The sequence below is a fragment of the Heterodontus francisci genome, chromosome 8, assembly GCF_036365525.1.
Source record: "Heterodontus francisci isolate sHetFra1 chromosome 8, sHetFra1.hap1, whole genome shotgun sequence".
Taxonomy (NCBI): Eukaryota; Metazoa; Chordata; class Chondrichthyes; order Heterodontiformes; family Heterodontidae; genus Heterodontus; species Heterodontus francisci.
In genome coordinates, this window is record NC_090378.1 from 57,397,891 (window position 1) to 57,415,559 (window position 17,669).

The window sequence follows — 17,669 nt, forward strand, 5'->3', positions numbered from 1 at the left end:
CTATATTCTTGATTCCCCATCCAGAGGAAACAACTTGTCAGTGTCTTCTCTGTCAAGCCCCTTCAGAATCTTTTATGTTTCGATGAGATCACCTCACATTCTTCTAAATGCCAGAGGGTATACACCCAATTTACTCAGCCTCTCATCATAAACAACCCTCTCATCCCTGGAACTAATATAGTGAATATTTGCTGTACTACCCCTAATTCAAGCATATCTTTTCTTAAGTAAGGAGATCAAAACAGTGCACAGTATTCCAGGTGTGGTCTCACCAAAGTCCTGTACAATTGTAGCAAGACTTCCTTATTCTTGTACGCCAAACTCCTTGCAATGAAGGCTGAAATGCTTTTGCCTTCCAAATTGCTTGCTATACCTGCATGCTGTCTGTGATCCTTGTACGAGTACACTCAAGTCCCTCTGAACATCAACATTTACAAGTTTCACACCTTTTAAAAATATTCTGCTTTTCCATTCTTACTACCAAAGTGAATAACTTCACACCCACTTCCCTACATTATACTCCATCTGCCACCTTGCTATCCACTCACTTAGCCTGTCTATATCTTTCTGCAGCCTCTTTGTGTCCTCCTCACAGCTTATATTCCCACCTAGCTTTGTATCATCAGCAAACTTAGATACATTGGGCTGAATTTTATGAGCGCACCGCAAATTGCAGCGGTGCGCTCTGATTTCGGCATTCTTCCCACGCAGATGTGCCGTTGCTGAGCCGCCGCGATATTTTGCACGGGGCGCATTTAAATGGAGGGGGCGGAGTGGCCACCCTGACGACATAGAGGGGGCAGCCGCTCCGGCAATGGCGTCCAGCGCCACTGCGCAGGAGCCAGTGCCATTATTAAAGGGCTTTAAGTCTTTAGAAGAAATTTTAATTTTTAAAGTTATATTCTGCTGCACTATTTTAAAAAAATTAAATAAATGCTGGAGGCCCTTCCCCACTCCCTGTGCCACCCCCCCCAACACCACACCCCAATGTTTATTTTTGGGCCTAATAACCAAAATGAACTTTATTCCCAACCCAAACCTTCCTCGCCAACCTCATAACATTTGCCCTTCAACCCCTTCCCACCATCGCCACAGCCAATATAAAGTATTTTCTCCACTCCCCCCCAACGCCCCCCGCACTGATAATCTCACTGCTCCCCCCTCCCCACCAGTGTCACACCTCGAAGCTCCGAATGGATTTCCGAAGGCACGGGAGTTCCAGCTATGGCTGGAATATAGGCGTGGATGGTCACTGGGGCAAGATAAGTTAATTTGCATCTTTTTAACTTAAATTTAATATTAAAATGAAGGCGTACCAAGGACTCACCGTTACAGCTGGCCGGGGAGTGGGGGTGCAGAGGGCCTGTCTCCACCCTGTCGCAAAGCGATCTTCCTGGGGGTGGGATAGGCTGATGACGGCCTTCCCACCCAGACGCCAATTGAGGCCCTTCCGTGGCTTATTAACGGCCACTTAAGGGCCTCTTCCCGCTGCCGCTCGGCTTGTACCAGTGGCAGGGGGTGCCTCCACCATGCAGGGAGGGTGCCTTGTAAAATGAGGCTCCCTCCTTGTGAGCTAGAGGGAGACCCTCCCCAATCTGCGACCTATGGAGGATACCTGCTGGGAACCACTTTACCTCCCGGGACCCCCCTCCAGACTGCATGACCAACCCCCCTCACTGGGACGTTCCGAACTGGCCTAGCTGACCATGCCTCACTTATCTGAGGTTCAGAATTCCAGCACTGGGCTAGGTCCAAGGCCTCTGCAGTACTGGCAGTGACTACCACTCCCAGTGGCGCTGCCAATACTGCTGAGATGCCGGCCCTCTGATTGGCCGGCAGCTCTTGGAGATGGGATCCCTATCTTTAAAGGGGATCCTGGCTTATAAAACTTAGATGTAGAAAGACCGGAGGATTGCTCTGAGGGTGTGAAGGTGCACGAAAATGCCGTGATGGGGCTTCCCCCGCCTTTTTGGCCTGGTGATGGGAGACCTGCCCCCTAGACAAAATCCAGCCCTTTGTCTCCACAAGGTGACTTGAACCAATACTGTCATGGAGAGATGCATCTGCAACAGATAGATTGGTGAGTAGGAGGTCATGTAGGATTTCTCCTCGTGTTGGTTCTTCCACCATTCTGGGAGCAACATCCTCTAGGACTTGGCCAGCTCAGTCAGTGGTAGTACTATCAAGCCACTTTTGATGGACATTGAAGTCCCCGCACCCAGAGTACACTCAGTTCCCTTATTACCCTCAGTCCTTCTTCCAAGTGGTGTTCAACATGGAAGTGTACTGATTCACCAGTTGACGGAGGGAAATCATCAGGAGGTTTCCTCGGCAATGTTTGACCTGATGCCATGAGACTTCATGGGTTTTGGAGTCAATTTTGAGCTCCCTTCTACTTGTATACCATTGTGCCGCCATCTCTGATGGGTCTGTCTTACCATGGACAGGACACATCCAGGGATAGTGATGGAGTCTAACACATTAGTTGAAAGGTATGAATCTGTATGACTATGTCAGGTTGTTGCTTGACTAGTCTGTGGGACAGCTCTCGCAATTTTGGCGCAAGTCCCCAGATGCCAGTGAGAAGGATTTTGCGGGGTCAACTGAGATGAGTGTGCCTTTGTCGATGTCAGGTGGTCCGTCTGGTTTTATTCTCATTAGACTTCCTCATTCTTGTTTGATACAGCTGAGTGGCTTGCTAGGCCATTTCAGATGGCAGTTAAGAGTCAACCAAATTGCTGTGAGTTTGGAGTCACATGTAGGCCAGCAGATTTCCTTCCCTCAAGGATGGGTTTTTACAACAATCTAATGGTTTGATTGTTACCATTACTGGTGCTAGTTTTTATTTTATTCCAGACTTACTTAATTAATTGAATTTAAATTCCCCCAGCTGCCAAGGTGGGATTTGAACTCATGTCTCTGGATCATTAGTACAAGCCTCTAGATTAGTAGCCCAGTAATAAACCACAAGTCATGGGAGCCAGTTGCCAGCGATCGCCAGAGCTGGTGGACAGCTATAAAGACGGGGCTGAAGAGAGGCGAGTCGAAGAGACTCAGCAGTTGGTAGGAAAAGAGACATTAGTGTAAGGAGAGAGCCAACTGTGTAACAGCCCCAACAACCAACTTTACCTGCAGCGCCTGTGGAAGAGTCTGTCACTCTAGAATTGGCCATTATAGTCACTCCAGGCACTGCTCCACAAACCACTGACCACCCCTAGGTGCTTACCCTTTGTCTCTCGAGACAAGGAGGCCAAAAGGAATATAACCATTACTCTACTCTTCCCAAACAGCCATAGGAGACACGTGAGTGCAGTTCATTCTGCCCTGCAACTGGAGTAAATCAATTATCCCAACGAAGCCCAGAACTCTGTCTTCCTGCTTTGATGCTTCCATGGGGAAAGTGACAAATTAATTTTGCTTAGCAAGGAACATAGCAGGCATCTGCTTGATGCACCAATTCCCTGCAAATTGACTATTGTTACTAATGTCACCAGTTGCAGCCTGGAATGACCTTGAGGCATAGCTAGCCAGGGCCACAGTGTGTGACCTTATGTAGGACTGCACTTGGTACTGCAATAGGTGACATTGCTGTGTCACAACCTCTCTGATGAAGCGGAGCTGCTGAACACCCTGCTCCTCACCTTTCAAGCACCTCACAATTGTGGAACTCCTTACCTCTCCAAATCCGTTCCTTCTACAATGTACAACTTTAAAAAATTCAAGCTTAATGTCATCTAGTCACTATTTTCTGACGTATCGGTTGGTATTCTCCTTCCTAAACCTGAAACTTCCCCTAGATGTCAGGGCAAGATTGAAAATGAGCTGCATGGCTGCATTAGCTGCATGTATGCATGTGGCCTACCATATTGGTCCACCTTTGTACTTAGCCATTAAGGGAATATTGAAACTACTGAACTGAGAAATTCCTTTAGTGCTTACTCGAGGGATAAAGGGTTCAGCCAATATAATTCAGTTTTAGTTACACTCCATGAAAATGTTTAACTAGGTAATGTTTAGCTAATATTGGGTAGAATTTAAATTATGTCCACAGATAAGTTATAATTTGAATGCAAAACACAGGTTAGGCAGCATTTGTGGAGAGAGAAATAGAGTTAACGTTTCAGGTCTGATGAAAGGTCACAGACCTGGAACGTTAACTCTGTTTTTCTCTCCACAGATGCGGCCTGATGTGCTGAGTATTTCCGGCATTTTCTGTTTTTGCTCCAATTAAATGCTTCCCTTCTAATACACTGAAATGAGCTCCGAAGCTCTCGTCGGTAGATAGCTCTCTGTTTGAGGAGCGTTGAAGTCTATTTTGGTCCAAATTATTATTCATGCCAAAATTTGCATGCAATACTAATCAGTATATACTCCTTCTTTAAACTGACATTGTTGGCATCAGAATCTCTAATGTTGCATCTCCATCACCCAGTTAGTCCAAATATAGAGTTTCTCAAAAAATAATAAAAATTAAAATATTTCAAAAAGGTTACTGTAACAGAACTTGTACTAATTAAATGAGTGGGCTCAACAGGCAGCAGCTGTGGATTCCCATTACCCTGCAGCCTGATTCTCCCCTCTCCCCCTGCAGTACCTAGTACACTGACATTCACAAGAGGCTTACTGTTGCTTCTGTTCACTTTAGTTGAACTAGAGACTCATGATGAAAATGTCCTTCCAAGCTGTCAATAAAGGTGATGACAGTAAAGGTATTTAGACAATTTATAACAAGCACTGCAAAAATATAATTTCTATGAATTGTATTTATTTACTGTCTCTTTACTTTAGTCTTAAGGGGATGAATATTTAATGCATTTGCATGACATTCTTCAGTCCACTAGTTTTACAGAGCGTTAACATGTTTGTTTTATTTCAAATGGATTTGCACCTTTATTACAGAGGAATGACATCCACATCAACAATATGCACTGAACTAGCTGTGGCAGCCAAGATCACTTTTTCTCACTTTTTATGCCTCAGAATCTTTCTAGGTATCCATGCGATCAACTGCTTTGCCATGGAACACTCTATTAAGAAGGTAACTGAAGTCCTTTATGCCACTCACCCATCTAGAAACATTTTAGCAACAACCATCAGCAGAAACAACTAGAGATTTTCTCGGGGTATTCTATTAAAAATAGTGGCCTCAACAAGTTGGAGAGCATTATTGACTGTACATATGTAACCACTCACGTGACAACCAACAATCCTATGATATACCAAAATAGAAAGCACACTCCTCACCCGCTCAAAGCATGTAGGTGGTAGGGAAATATATAGGGACAGGTGGGGATGTGGTAGGAATATGGGATTAGTGTAGGATTAGTATAAATGGGTGGTTGATGGTCGGCACAGACTCGGTGGGCTGAAGGGCCTGTTTCAGTGCTGTATCTCTAAACTAAACTAAACTAAACACTTACACAACTAACCCTTTGCATTACCCTGTGGTTAAGAGTGCCTCTAACTCTCTATCCTGCACTATGGCAACATAGTTCCTGGAATTCCTTTGCATAACCCCAAACTCTTTCTTCCACTTTAACACTCTCGTACTTCCACATAGAGTAATTTACAGCACAGAAGGAGGCCATTCGGCCCATTGAGTCCATGCCGGCTATCCAGTCAGTCCCATGCCCACGCTTGATCCCTGTAGCCCTGCAAGTTTATTTCCTTCAAGTGGCCATCCAATTTCCTTTTCATTGATTGTCATTCCAAGCCATTGATTTTCTCTGCTTCCACCACCCTTGTGGGCAGCGAGTTCCAGGTCTTTACCACCCACTGCGTAAAAAATTTCTTCCTCACATTCTCCCTGCATCTCTTGCCCAAAACCTACAATCTGTGTCCTCTAGTCCATGTACTATTAGTTAATGGGAACAGTTTTTCCTTGTCTAACTCATCTAAGCCAGTCAAAATCTTGTACACATCTATTAAATCTCCCCTCAATCTCCTTTGTTCTAAGGAGAACAACTCCAGCTTTTCCAACCTAACCTTGTAACTAAAATTCCCCATCCCTGGAACCATTCTGGTAAATATCCTTTGCAGCCTCTCAAGGACCCTCACATCCTTCCTAAAGTGTGGTGACTAGAACTGGATGCAATACCCCAGTTGGGGCTTAACTAGAGCTTTATAAAGGTAGAGCATCACTTCCCTGCTTTTGTACTCAATGCCTCTATTTATGAAGCCCAAGACCCCATATGCTTTACTAACCACTCTCTCAATATGTCCTGCCACCTCCAAAGATCGATGCCCATTCACCCCCCCCCCCCCCCCCACCCCTCGCCCCTCCCGGTCCCTCTGTTCCTGCACACTCTTCAGAACTCTGCCATTCAGTATATATTGCCTCTCCCTATTTCTTCTGCCAAAATGCATCACTTCACACTTGTCAGCATTAAATTCCAACTGCCACCTGTCTGCCCATTCTGCTAGCCTATCTATGTCCTATTGCAAGCAGTTCATATCATCCTCACTGTTTGCCACAACTCCAAGCTTAGCGTCATTGGCAAATTTTGAGATTCTACTCAGTATTCCAAGATCCAAGTCATTTATATATAATAGAAAAAGCAGTGGTCCCAGCACTGACCCTTGGGGAACACCACGGACTACCATCCTCCAGTCTGAAAAACAACCATTTACTACAACTCATTATTTTCTGTCCTTAAGCCAATATTTTATCCAATTGGATGTCTGTTAACTTCACCTCTCTCATGTCATTTGACACACACTCGTCAACTTATTCTCATTTGCTTATTTGTTTGCTGGAGAAATTGGTGCACAATGTCGACCAAAGGAAGGCCATCGCAGGGGGCATCCCCACCTTCAAACCTCTCACACCCTTCAAGGACAAGGCCTTGCAGCTCGTTGACATTCACTTGTCTATTGCTGTAGATGGGAAGGTTGGTGGCATCTTGTCAGTTCCAGGTTAGTGACTGAGCACCTGCACTGTATTCCCATCAGCTCTGTGAAGCACCACATACACTAGAAGTGGATGAGGATATGGCCTTCGTGCTGGCAGAGATGAGGAGAAGGCTACATATAGCTGGAATTGTGAACCCAGAATCTGAAAGGAAAGATGATTGAGGAATGTTATACCTGTGCGCAGGCTTTGAGGACATAGTCCCAGGATGTGTGACAACTGACAGGTGTGATTGTCTAAAGAGTATCCAGCTTTCTTTTGCAGCAATATCAGAGAAGCTTTTTTATCCTTCAGGCACCAATGCAGCAAGTAACAACTGTATTGAAATCTGTAGTAGATTAACCAGATGAGGAATGGGCAGAGAGCAAACAGTGCTTCCACACAGACCTCAGTTCCTGAGGTAAAACGGTAATAGGGGACTAATTAGAGTGCAGCATGGATCATAGATTTTAGGTCATGGCAACTGTATCCCAGGTCTTTCAGGATCTGGTAGCTGCCATTGGATCAGATATCCCACTGATTAATGAGGCCACAGATCCAGGGCCCAGAGAAATGGTAACAGTTAAGAGTTGGTCTGCTTGATACTGCTGTCTCTTAGAACAGCGTCATGTGCCAAGCCTCCAGCCTCCCCCCTCTGATAAACACACCAGTGAAACATGGGAGGTGATGGCAGGTTGCACAGGAACAAGATCCAGAGATACAACCAGCAACGGCTCCATGCCAAGAGTAAACGCCATCATAAACCACGACCTTTCTGTACAGCTATTTCCCAAGATCATAGCCCTCACTTAGAACACTTAGAAGAAGCACAAGAAAAGATGATAGAAAGGGATATTTAGACATCCAGGGAAGCACAGTGCTAGCAAATAGGAGTGTGACTGTTGGATTATTAAATTAAAGTGGAATGTACACTTATGTTTTTATTTGTTATTCATGGCAATAACAGTCATACAGGAAGAAGAGCATTTATTTCATGCTAACGTATTCAGTCAAGTGATGATTATTGGTAAAGTCATGTTGAGGCAAAGAGGGCTGATGTGCTGTCATGTAGTAGGAAAGGTGCTGACTGGTGTTTATTTGCAAGCAGAGGAAAAGGAGATCAGGCAGTGGTGTCCATGTAGACAAAGTCATGTAAAGAAAACTTCTGGGACTATATGGCTTCTGATGCCTTTGCAGCTGTTAGCAAAGATTGAACTGACTGGATGTCAACCTGATGTTTAGTTTAGAGATACAGCACTGAAACAGGCCCTTCGGCCCACCGAGTCTGTGCCGACCATCAACCACCCATTTATACTAATCCTACACTAATCCCATATTCCTACCACATCCCCACCTGTCCCTATATATTTCCCTACCACCTACCTATACTAGGGGCAATTTATAATGGCCAATTAACCTATCAACCTGCAAGTCTTTGGCATGTGGGAGGAAACCGGAGCACCCGGAGGAAACCCACGCAGACACAGGGAGAACTTGCAAACTCCGCACAGGCAGTACCCAGAATCGAACCCGGGTCCCTGGAGCTGTGAGGCTGCGGTGCTAACCACTGTGCCGCTGTGCTCTGGAGCCAGCACCTTCTCTTCAGCCACGTCAAACCACAGCCTGACTTGAATGGTAAAGTTGTGAAGAATACAGAAGGCTATAAGAATTTTAGAGACCCTATCTGGCACATACTGCAGAATACCTAGCATCAAAAGTGCATCTTCAGCAATGCAATGGCCCTCTCAATCATCAACTAGAAGCTTCAAATGCCATGCTGTACCTCTCCTCTGCTTCTATTCAGAGTAGCTGGAGTGAGGTCATTGCCATGGCAGTAGGGGGCATGATCTGACATCAGCAGCCAGTCATTGATATGGTTTGCTCCCTTGAAAGGATCAGGGAGGGTCAAATGCAAGAGGATGAAGCTATCATGACAACTTCCTGGATTTCAGGCATAGACATTAAAGATCCTCTGACTGGTGTCACAAACTATCTGCACATTCATTAGAATGTTTACATCCATGGCCGGAATTTTACTAGGCCACTGAGAGCGAGATCAGCAGCCAGGGGTTGGGACGGGGGCACGTAAAATGCTTCAGGATGTGTTTGCCCAAAGTCCAACATTGTGTTGTCACTTCTGTATTTTATGTGCGGTGGGAACCATGGAGGGCAAACTACATACCACCCGTGCCAGGAGATCAATTAAGGTAGTTTTAACAGCAATTTACTCGAATTTTAGAGTGACTTTAGAATTTTATGAATGGCACATGGGAACTTCAGAGCCCTGCCTGGTTAAAGGAGGTGAGAGTTTAGTGCTGTCTCTGCCAGACTGCTATACTGACAGCCAATGTGTGGTGGAAGGGAGGGGGGGAAATGGAGGCCATTGCCAGACGAAGGCACAATGGGGGGTGAAGGTGGCCGAGACTACGGGGGCGAGGAGGTTTGCATGTGAAGATGGCAGCAACAACTGGGGGGCGGGGGGGCGGAGCATGTGAAGCTAGCAGCACTAATAGGGGCATGTGAAGGTGTCAGCACTAAAAGGGTCAGTGTGTACAGGCGGCAGCACTAAGAGAATGAGTGTGTAAAGGTGGCAGCACCATCAGGGACGCATCTGAAGCTGGCAGCACTAATAGGGGCATGTGAAGGTGTCAGCACTACCGGTGGGACAGAGTGTGCACGAAGGTGGCAGAACTAACGGGATCAGTGTGTAAAGGTGGCAGCACCATTGGGGAGGCATGTGAAGCTGGCAGCACTGGCATGCTGCTCGGGTGACAGAGGGGCAGTGGCACTTGCTCCCAAGGTGCTAGCCAAGGAAAGATCTTGGGGGAGGTGGCATGCAATGATCAGCCAGGACTAGGAGAGCACCCACCTGCCATGGACCTGATCCACCCAGTCTTCATGGCTCCCCCCGAGGAGGGGAAGCAGTGCACAGTGGGTGGCACAGTGGCGCAGTGGTTAGCACCGCAGCCTCACAGCTCCAGCGACCCGGGTTCAATTCTGGGTACTGCCTGTGTGGAGTTTGCAAGTTCTCCCTGTGTCTGCGTGGGTTTCCTCCGGGTGCTCCGGTTTCCTCCCACAGCCAAAAGACTTGCAGGTTGATAGGTAAATTGGCCATTATAAAATTGCCCCTAGTATAGGTAGGTGGTAGGGAATATAGAAACAGGTGAGGATGTGGTAGGAATATGGGATTAGTGTAGGATTAGTATAAATGGGTGGTTAATGGTCGGCACAGACTCGGTGGGTCGAAGGGCCTGTTTCAGTGCTGTATCTCTAAATCTAAAAATCTGACCCAGGCAGTCAGGTCCATCAGCAGTTTATATTTATGTTTAGAGATACAGCACTGAAACAGGCCCTTCGGCCCACCGAGTCTGTGTCGACCATCAACCACCCATTTATACTAATCCTACACTAATCCCATATTCCTACCACATCCCCACATTTCCCTACCACCTACCTATACTAGGGACAATTTATAATGGCCAATTTACCTACCAACCTGCAAGTCTTTTGGCTTGTGGGAGGAAACCGGAGCACCCGGAGGAAACCCACACAGACACAGGGAGAACTTGCAAACTCCACACAGGCAGTACCCAGAATTGAACCGGGGTCACTGGAGCTGTGAGGCTGCAGTGCTAACCACTGCGCCACTGTGCCGCCTGGAATCCTTCAGGTGCAAGGTATGATCGATTGCATGCATGTGGCCATCAAGGCTTCCATTGGCCAGCCAGCGGCCTTAATCAACAAGAATGGCTTCCATTCCATCAATGTATAACTGGTCTGCGACCACCAAAAGCAGTTCCCGGGAAGCAGCCACAACGCCTACATATTTTGACAGTCCTAATGTGCCACATCTTTTCAGGCTGCCCACTTACCTTCAGGGAGGGATTCTTGGTGACAAGGGCTACCCATTGAAGACATTGCTCTGTGAAGAACCCTCACACTACAGCAGAGGAAAGTTACAATAACTGCCACAGCTCCACCTGAGCAACCATCGAGCAGGCCATTGGACTGCTGAAGATGTGATTCTGGTGCCTGGATCATGGAAGCCTTGATGTCCACATGCATGCAATCGATCATACCTTGCACCTGAAGGATTCCAGTGATGGCCCCAATGCTGATGGACCTTTCTGCCTGACTGCCTGGGTCAGTTCGGTAGCGCACATAGTCACTGGCCTCTTGAACTTGGCAATGGTAACCTCTTTGATGCACTGATGGGCCGCAGCCTGGTAGACCTCACATATGTCCTCAGTGGATCCCTGGAAAGTTCTGGAGGCATAGATGTTGAGAGCCACGGTGATCTTCAGGCCACTGGCATTGGGTGCCCAACAAACAGCATGGGTCTCAGCTCATCCTGAAGCAGAGCACATAAATCCAGCAGAGTTCTTCAATACGACCGAGCGAGGTTCTGCACATTGTGGTGGTCTGCTGTGCTCTGCACAACCTAGCACTGCAGAGGGGGGAAGACTTGAATACTGAAGACATCACCGATTGCCACTCCTCATCCTCATTCGAGGAGGATGTGGAGGAGGCTGCTGAGTAGGCAGCACAAGATGAGGAATCCCTTGTATCAGAGGCAAGGGGAAATGAGAGACAGATGAGAGAGGCTCAGGAAGATCTCATACATACCCATTTCTTGTTACCCTGAAGCCCTTTCACAATCAGTGCAATAACGCCTCACCTTTATGCAGGCATGCTGTTGCTTCCTTCATCTCACACTCCATTACCCAGTACCCAGGTTCACAGCACACACTGACAAAGCTGAGGAGCTGACCGGATGCAGCCTTCTCCAACACAAGCAGCCCATTGAGAAAGCAAGACTGTCGATGACATCTAACAAAGCAGCAAGAAAGGATAACCAATTGCAGTGTCTCTAACATTTATTGAGTGGCACAACATAATAAAAACTTAACATGTGTAAAATCTAAACACCCACGGACCCAAGTCCATCTAGCTGGATTCAGTGGCAGAGGGGCTGAGGAGCCGCTATCCAGACCAGGAGTGCCTGGGAGGAGCCCCCAGATGCAGAAGGCAGCCACTCTTGCTCCCTTGCAAGGCACACTCATACCTCCATGCTGGCCTGATAAGGACGAGGACCTGGTGGAGACTCCAGGTACCGCGATCCCTCTTGCCTTGCCACTGCTGCATGGAGCTCATGGACAAGGCAATGGTATGCAGGTCTGCGTGCATCTCCGTCATCCACTGAGTGCTCTGCTGGATCTGGATCTCCATGAGAACCACCATTATGTCGATGGAGGAAGCTATACACACAAGCCTGAGACAGGGCAGCAGTCATGTCCTGGATCGATTCCTCCAACATCCGTGCATGGGTGCACATAGTCTCTGGAGGGTCCACCAGATGTTCCCTTACCTCATGCTGCAGCGACAGCAAGTTCCATATTGTCGACTCAAGAGGCACTTAATCAGCCTGGGGCTCAGTATGGGCCTGGTCTCCCACAGTCCTCTGACTGCCAGTGGCCTCGGCTGTCACAGCCTTAGTCAACTGCTCAGGCGCATCTGTGATGTGCTCAGCAGGTTGTGACTTTGAATCCAATCACGAACGCATTCCCACCGTCATGAGAGTTCTGCGCTGGTGGAGGGTGTGGAGGAGTGATGTTATGGTGCAACCTCTGAAGATCCTTCCTCTTCCTTAGAAGTGGCTGGCTGCTGCCGCTCCCTCCAGCTGCATGTCCTTCAGGATTACTGAGACCTGCATGAGAGAAAACAAACATCTAGGGGTTCAGGGCCACACCTCCTCATTCCAACCATGCCTGATGTGGAGTTCCATGTGTTCAGTGGTGGACACATGTGTGTGGGCCAGATGGACACCTGTGTTCCTGCACTTGTTTACTCACTCTCCTGTGATGACACTCCTGTTCCGCCATCAGCAATCGCTCGGCTGCCCTGAGACCAAACCTGTTCCAGGGCATACTCCTCTGCCGGGGTAAGGATACGCAGGTCTGGGTGTCCTCCCTTGGCCATCTCTTTATTGTTGTGTGCCCATTTATTCTGCAAGCAAAAGGGGGAAAACTGTTCGTTTCCCCAAAAAGACTAGCACAACATTTATGCTGGTGGCTGCCTTTTGCTCTATGATGGCGGCTCACAAATGCCTCCTCCATACATTTGCTCTCGGAAGGCCTTGTGGGGTTGGCAGAGACAGGCAGCTGCCTCTCACTGACAAGCAGCCATGACTCTGACAGGATATGCTGCTGCCTGACCCCCTTGCCACCAGCTGGGTGGTCACCTACCTAGTGCAACCTTTTGTGTTGCCACATGCATGCCCCAAAGAGGAAAGTGATATGGAGAACGCACCATGATAGAGCGGCGGTGGTCATTGACCCATTTGTGGCATTGCACCTATGTTTGAGAGTGGGTGGAGCCGGCTGACCTCCTCTGCAATATCCGTCCAGAGATGCTAGGTCAGGCGGGCCAGTGTCTTCATCCTGTCGCTTGGAAGAGGACGACCTGCCTTGCCCTTGAAGCCTGGAGGAGAACCTACAGGGAAGCATCGCTAAACTGTCAGAGCACGTGGACTGTTCCCTCTGCCATGCTTGCAGAAAGTTCTTGCTCAGCTCCTCTGGGGTCCTCTGTTCTGCTACGCAGGTGGAGGGATCTTCTGCAATGCTGTTCAGGTGGAGGGATGTCCTGCAATACTGATCAGGTGGAGGGATCTTCTGCAATACTGGTCAGGTGGATGAATCTTCTGTAATGCCGGTCAGGTGGAGGGATCTTCTGCAATGCTGTTCAGGTGGAGGGCTCTCCTGCAATACTGATCAGGTGGAGGGATCTTCTCTAATACTGGTCAGGTGGAGGAATCTTCTGTAATGCAGGTCAAGTGGAGGAATCTTCTGTAACGCCGGTCAGGTGGAGGGATCTTCTGTAATACTGGTCAGGTGGAGGAATCTTCTGTAATGCTGGTCAGGTGAAGGGATCTTCTGTAATACTGGTCAGGTAGAGGAATCTTCTGCAATACCAGTCATGTGGAGGGATTTTCTGTAATGCCGGTAAGGTGGAGGGATCTTCTGCAATACAGGTCAGATGGAGGAATCTTCTGTAATGCCGGCCAGGTGGAGGGATCTTCTGCAATACTGGTCAGGTGGAGGGATCGTCTGCAATACTGGTCAGATGGAGGAATCCTCTGCAAAACCGGTCTGGTGGAGGAATCTTCTCTAATACTGGTCAGGTGGAGGGATCTTCTGTAATACGGGTCAGGTGGAGGAGTCTTCTGCAATGCTGGTCAGGTGGAGCGATCTTCTGCAATACTGGTCAGGTGGAGGAGTCTTCTGCAATACTGGTCAGGTGGAGGAGTCTTCTGCAATACTGGTCAGATGGAGGAATCTTCTGTAATGCTGGTCAGGTGGAGGAATCTTCAGTAATACTGGTCAGGTGGAGGAATCTTCTGCAATACTGGTCAGGTGGAGGAATCTTCTGCAATACTGGTCAGGTGGAGGAATCTTCTGTAATGCTGGTCAGGTGGAGGCATCTTCTGCAATACTGGTCAGGTGGAGGGATCTTCTGTAATACTGGCCATGTGGAGGGATTTTCTGTAATGCCGGTAAGGTGAAGGGATCTTCTGTAATACTGGTCAGGTGGAGGGATCGTCTGCAATACTGGTCAGATGGAGGAATCTTCGGCAATACCGGTCGGGTGGAGGAATCTTCTGTAATACTGGTCGGGTGGAGGAGTCTTCTGCAATGCTGGTCTGGTGGAGCGATCGTCTGCAATACTGGTCAGATGGAGGAATCTTCTGCAATACTGGTCAGGTGGAGGGATCGTCTGCAATACTGGTCAGATGGAGGAATCTTCTGCAATACCGGTCGGGTGGAGGAATCCTCTGTAATACTGGTCAGGTGGAGGAATCACCTGTAATGCCGGTCGGGTGGAGCGATCTTCTGCAATACTGGTCAGATGGAGGAATCTTCTGCAATACTGGTCAGGTGGAGGGATCTTCTGCAATACTGGTCACATGGAGGAATCTTCTGTAACGCTGGTCAGGTGGATGAATCTTCTGTAATGCCGGTCAGGTGGAGGGATCTTCTGCAATGCTGTTCAGGTGGAGGGATCTCCTGCAATACTGATTAGGTGGAGGGATCTTCTCTAATACTGGTCAGGTGGAGGAATCTTCTGTAATGCCGGTCAGGTGGAGGAATCTTCTGTAATGCCAGTCAGGTGGAGTGATCTTCTGTAATACTGGTCAGGTAGAGGAATCTTCTGCAATATGAGCAAGGTGGAGGGATCTTCTGTAATGCCGGTCAGGTGGAGGGATTTTCTGTAATACTTGTCAGGTAGAGGAATCGTCTGCAATACTGGTCACATGGAGGAAACTTCTGTAATGCCGGTCAGGTGGAGGGATCTTCTTTAATACTGGTCAGGTGGAGGGATCTTCTGCAATACTGGTCAGGTGGAGGGATCGTCTGCAATGCTGGTCTGGTGGAGGGATCTTCTGCAATGCTGGTCGGGTTAAGGAGACTTCTGTACTACTGGTCAGGTGGAGGAATCTTCTGCAATACTGGTCAGGTGGAGGAATCTTCTGTAATAGCGGTCAGGTGGATGAATCTTCTGTAATACTGGTCAGGTGGAGGAATCTTCTGTAATACTGGTCAGGTGGAGGAATCTTCTGTAATAGCGGTCAGGTGGAGGTATCTCTGCAATACTGGTCAGGTGGAGTAGTCTTCTGTAAGACTGGTCAGGTGGAGGGATCTTCTGCAATTATGGTCAGGTGGAGGAGTCTGCTGCAATGCTGGTCTGGTGGAGGGATCTTCTGCAATGCTGGTCTGGTGGAGGGATCTTCTGCAATGCTGGTCGGGTTGAGGAGACTTCTGTACTACTGGTCAGGTGGAGGAATCTTCTGCAATACTGGTCAGGTGGAGGAATCTTCTGTAATACTGGTCAGGTGGAGGAATCTTCTGTAATAGTGGTCAGGTGGAGGGATCTTCTGCAAAACTGGTCGGGTGGAGGGATCTTCTGCAATACTGGTCAGGTGGAGGGATCTTCTCTAATACTGGTCAGGTGGAGGAATCTTCTGAAATGCCGGTCAGGTGGAGGAATCATCTGTAATGCCAGTCAGGTGGAGGGATCTTGTGCAATACTAGTCAGGTGGAGGGATTTTCTGCAATGCAGGTAAGGTGGAGGGATCTTCTGTAATACTGGTCAGCTAGAGGGATCTTCTGCAATACTGGTCAGGTGGAGGGATCTTCTGCAATACTGGTCAGATGGAGGAATCTTCTGTAATGCCGGCCAGGTGGTGGGATCTTCTGCAATACTGGTCAGGTGGAGAGATCGTCTGCAATACTGGTCAGATGGAGGAATCTTCTGCAAAACCAGTCTGGTGGAGGAATCTTCTCTAATACTGGTCAGGTGGAGGGATCATCTGTAATACGGATCAGGTGGAGGAGTCTACTGCAATGCTGGTCTGGTGGAGGAATCTTCTGCAAAACTGGTCAGGTGGAGGAGTCTTCTGCAATACTGGTCAGGTGGAGGAGTCTTCTGTAATACTGGTCAGATGGAGGAATCTTCTGTAATGCTGGTCAGGTAGAGGAATCTTCAGTAATACTGGTCAGGTGGAGGAATCTTCTGTAACGCCGGTCAGGTGGAGGGATCTTCTGTAATACTGGTCAGGTGGAGGAATCTTCTGTAATGCTGGTCAGGTGAAGGGATCTTCTGTAATACTGGTCAGGTAGAGGAATCTTCTGCAATACCAGTCATGTGGAGGGATTTTCTGTAATGCCGGTAAGGTGGAGGGATCTTCTGCAATACAGGTCAGATGGAGGAATCTTCTGTAATGCCGGCCAGGTGGAGGGATCTTCTGCAATACTGGTCAGGTGGAGGGATCGTCTGCAATACTGGTCAGATGGAGGAATCCTCTGCAAAACCGGTCTGGTGGAGGAATCTTCTCTAATACTGGTCAGGTGGAGGGATCTTCTGTAATACGGGTCAGGTGGAGGAGTCTTCTGCAATGCTGGTCAGGTGGAGCGATCTTCTGCAATACTGGTCAGGTGGAGGAGTCTTCTGCAATACTGGTCAGGTGGAGGAGTCTTCTGCAATACTGGTCAGATGGAGGAATCTTCTGTAATGCTGGTCAGGTGGAGGAATCTTCAGTAATACTGGTCAGGTGGAGGAATCTTCTGCAATACTGGTCAGGTGGAGGAATCTTCTGCAATACTGGTCAGGTGGAGGAATCTTCTGTAATGCTGGTCAGGTGGAGGCATCTTCTGCAATACTGGTCAGGTGGAGGGATCTTCTGTAATACTGGCCATGTGGAGGGATTTTCTGTAATGCCGGTAAGGTGAAGGGATCTTCTGTAATACTGGTCAGGTGGAGGGATCGTCTGCAATACTGGTCAGATGGAGGAATCTTCGGCAATACCGGTCGGGTGGAGGAATCTTCTGTAATACTGGTCGGGTGGAGGAGTCTTCTGCAATGCTGGTCTGGTGGAGCGATCGTCTGCAATACTGGTCAGATGGAGGAATCTTCTGCAATACTGGTCAGGTGGAGGGATCGTCTGCAATACTGGTCAGATGGAGGAATCTTCTGCAATACCGGTCGGGTGGATGAATCTTCTGTAATGCCGGTCAGGTGGAGGGATCTTCTGCAATGCTGTTCAGGTGGAGGGATCTCCTGCAATACTGATCAGGTGGAGGGATCTTCTCTAATACTGGTCAGGTGGAGGAATCTTCTGTAATGCCGGTCAGGTGGAGGAATCTTCTGTAATGCCAGTCAGGTGGAGTGATCTTCTGTAATACTGGTCAGGTAGAGGAATCTTCTGCAATATGAGCAAGGTGGA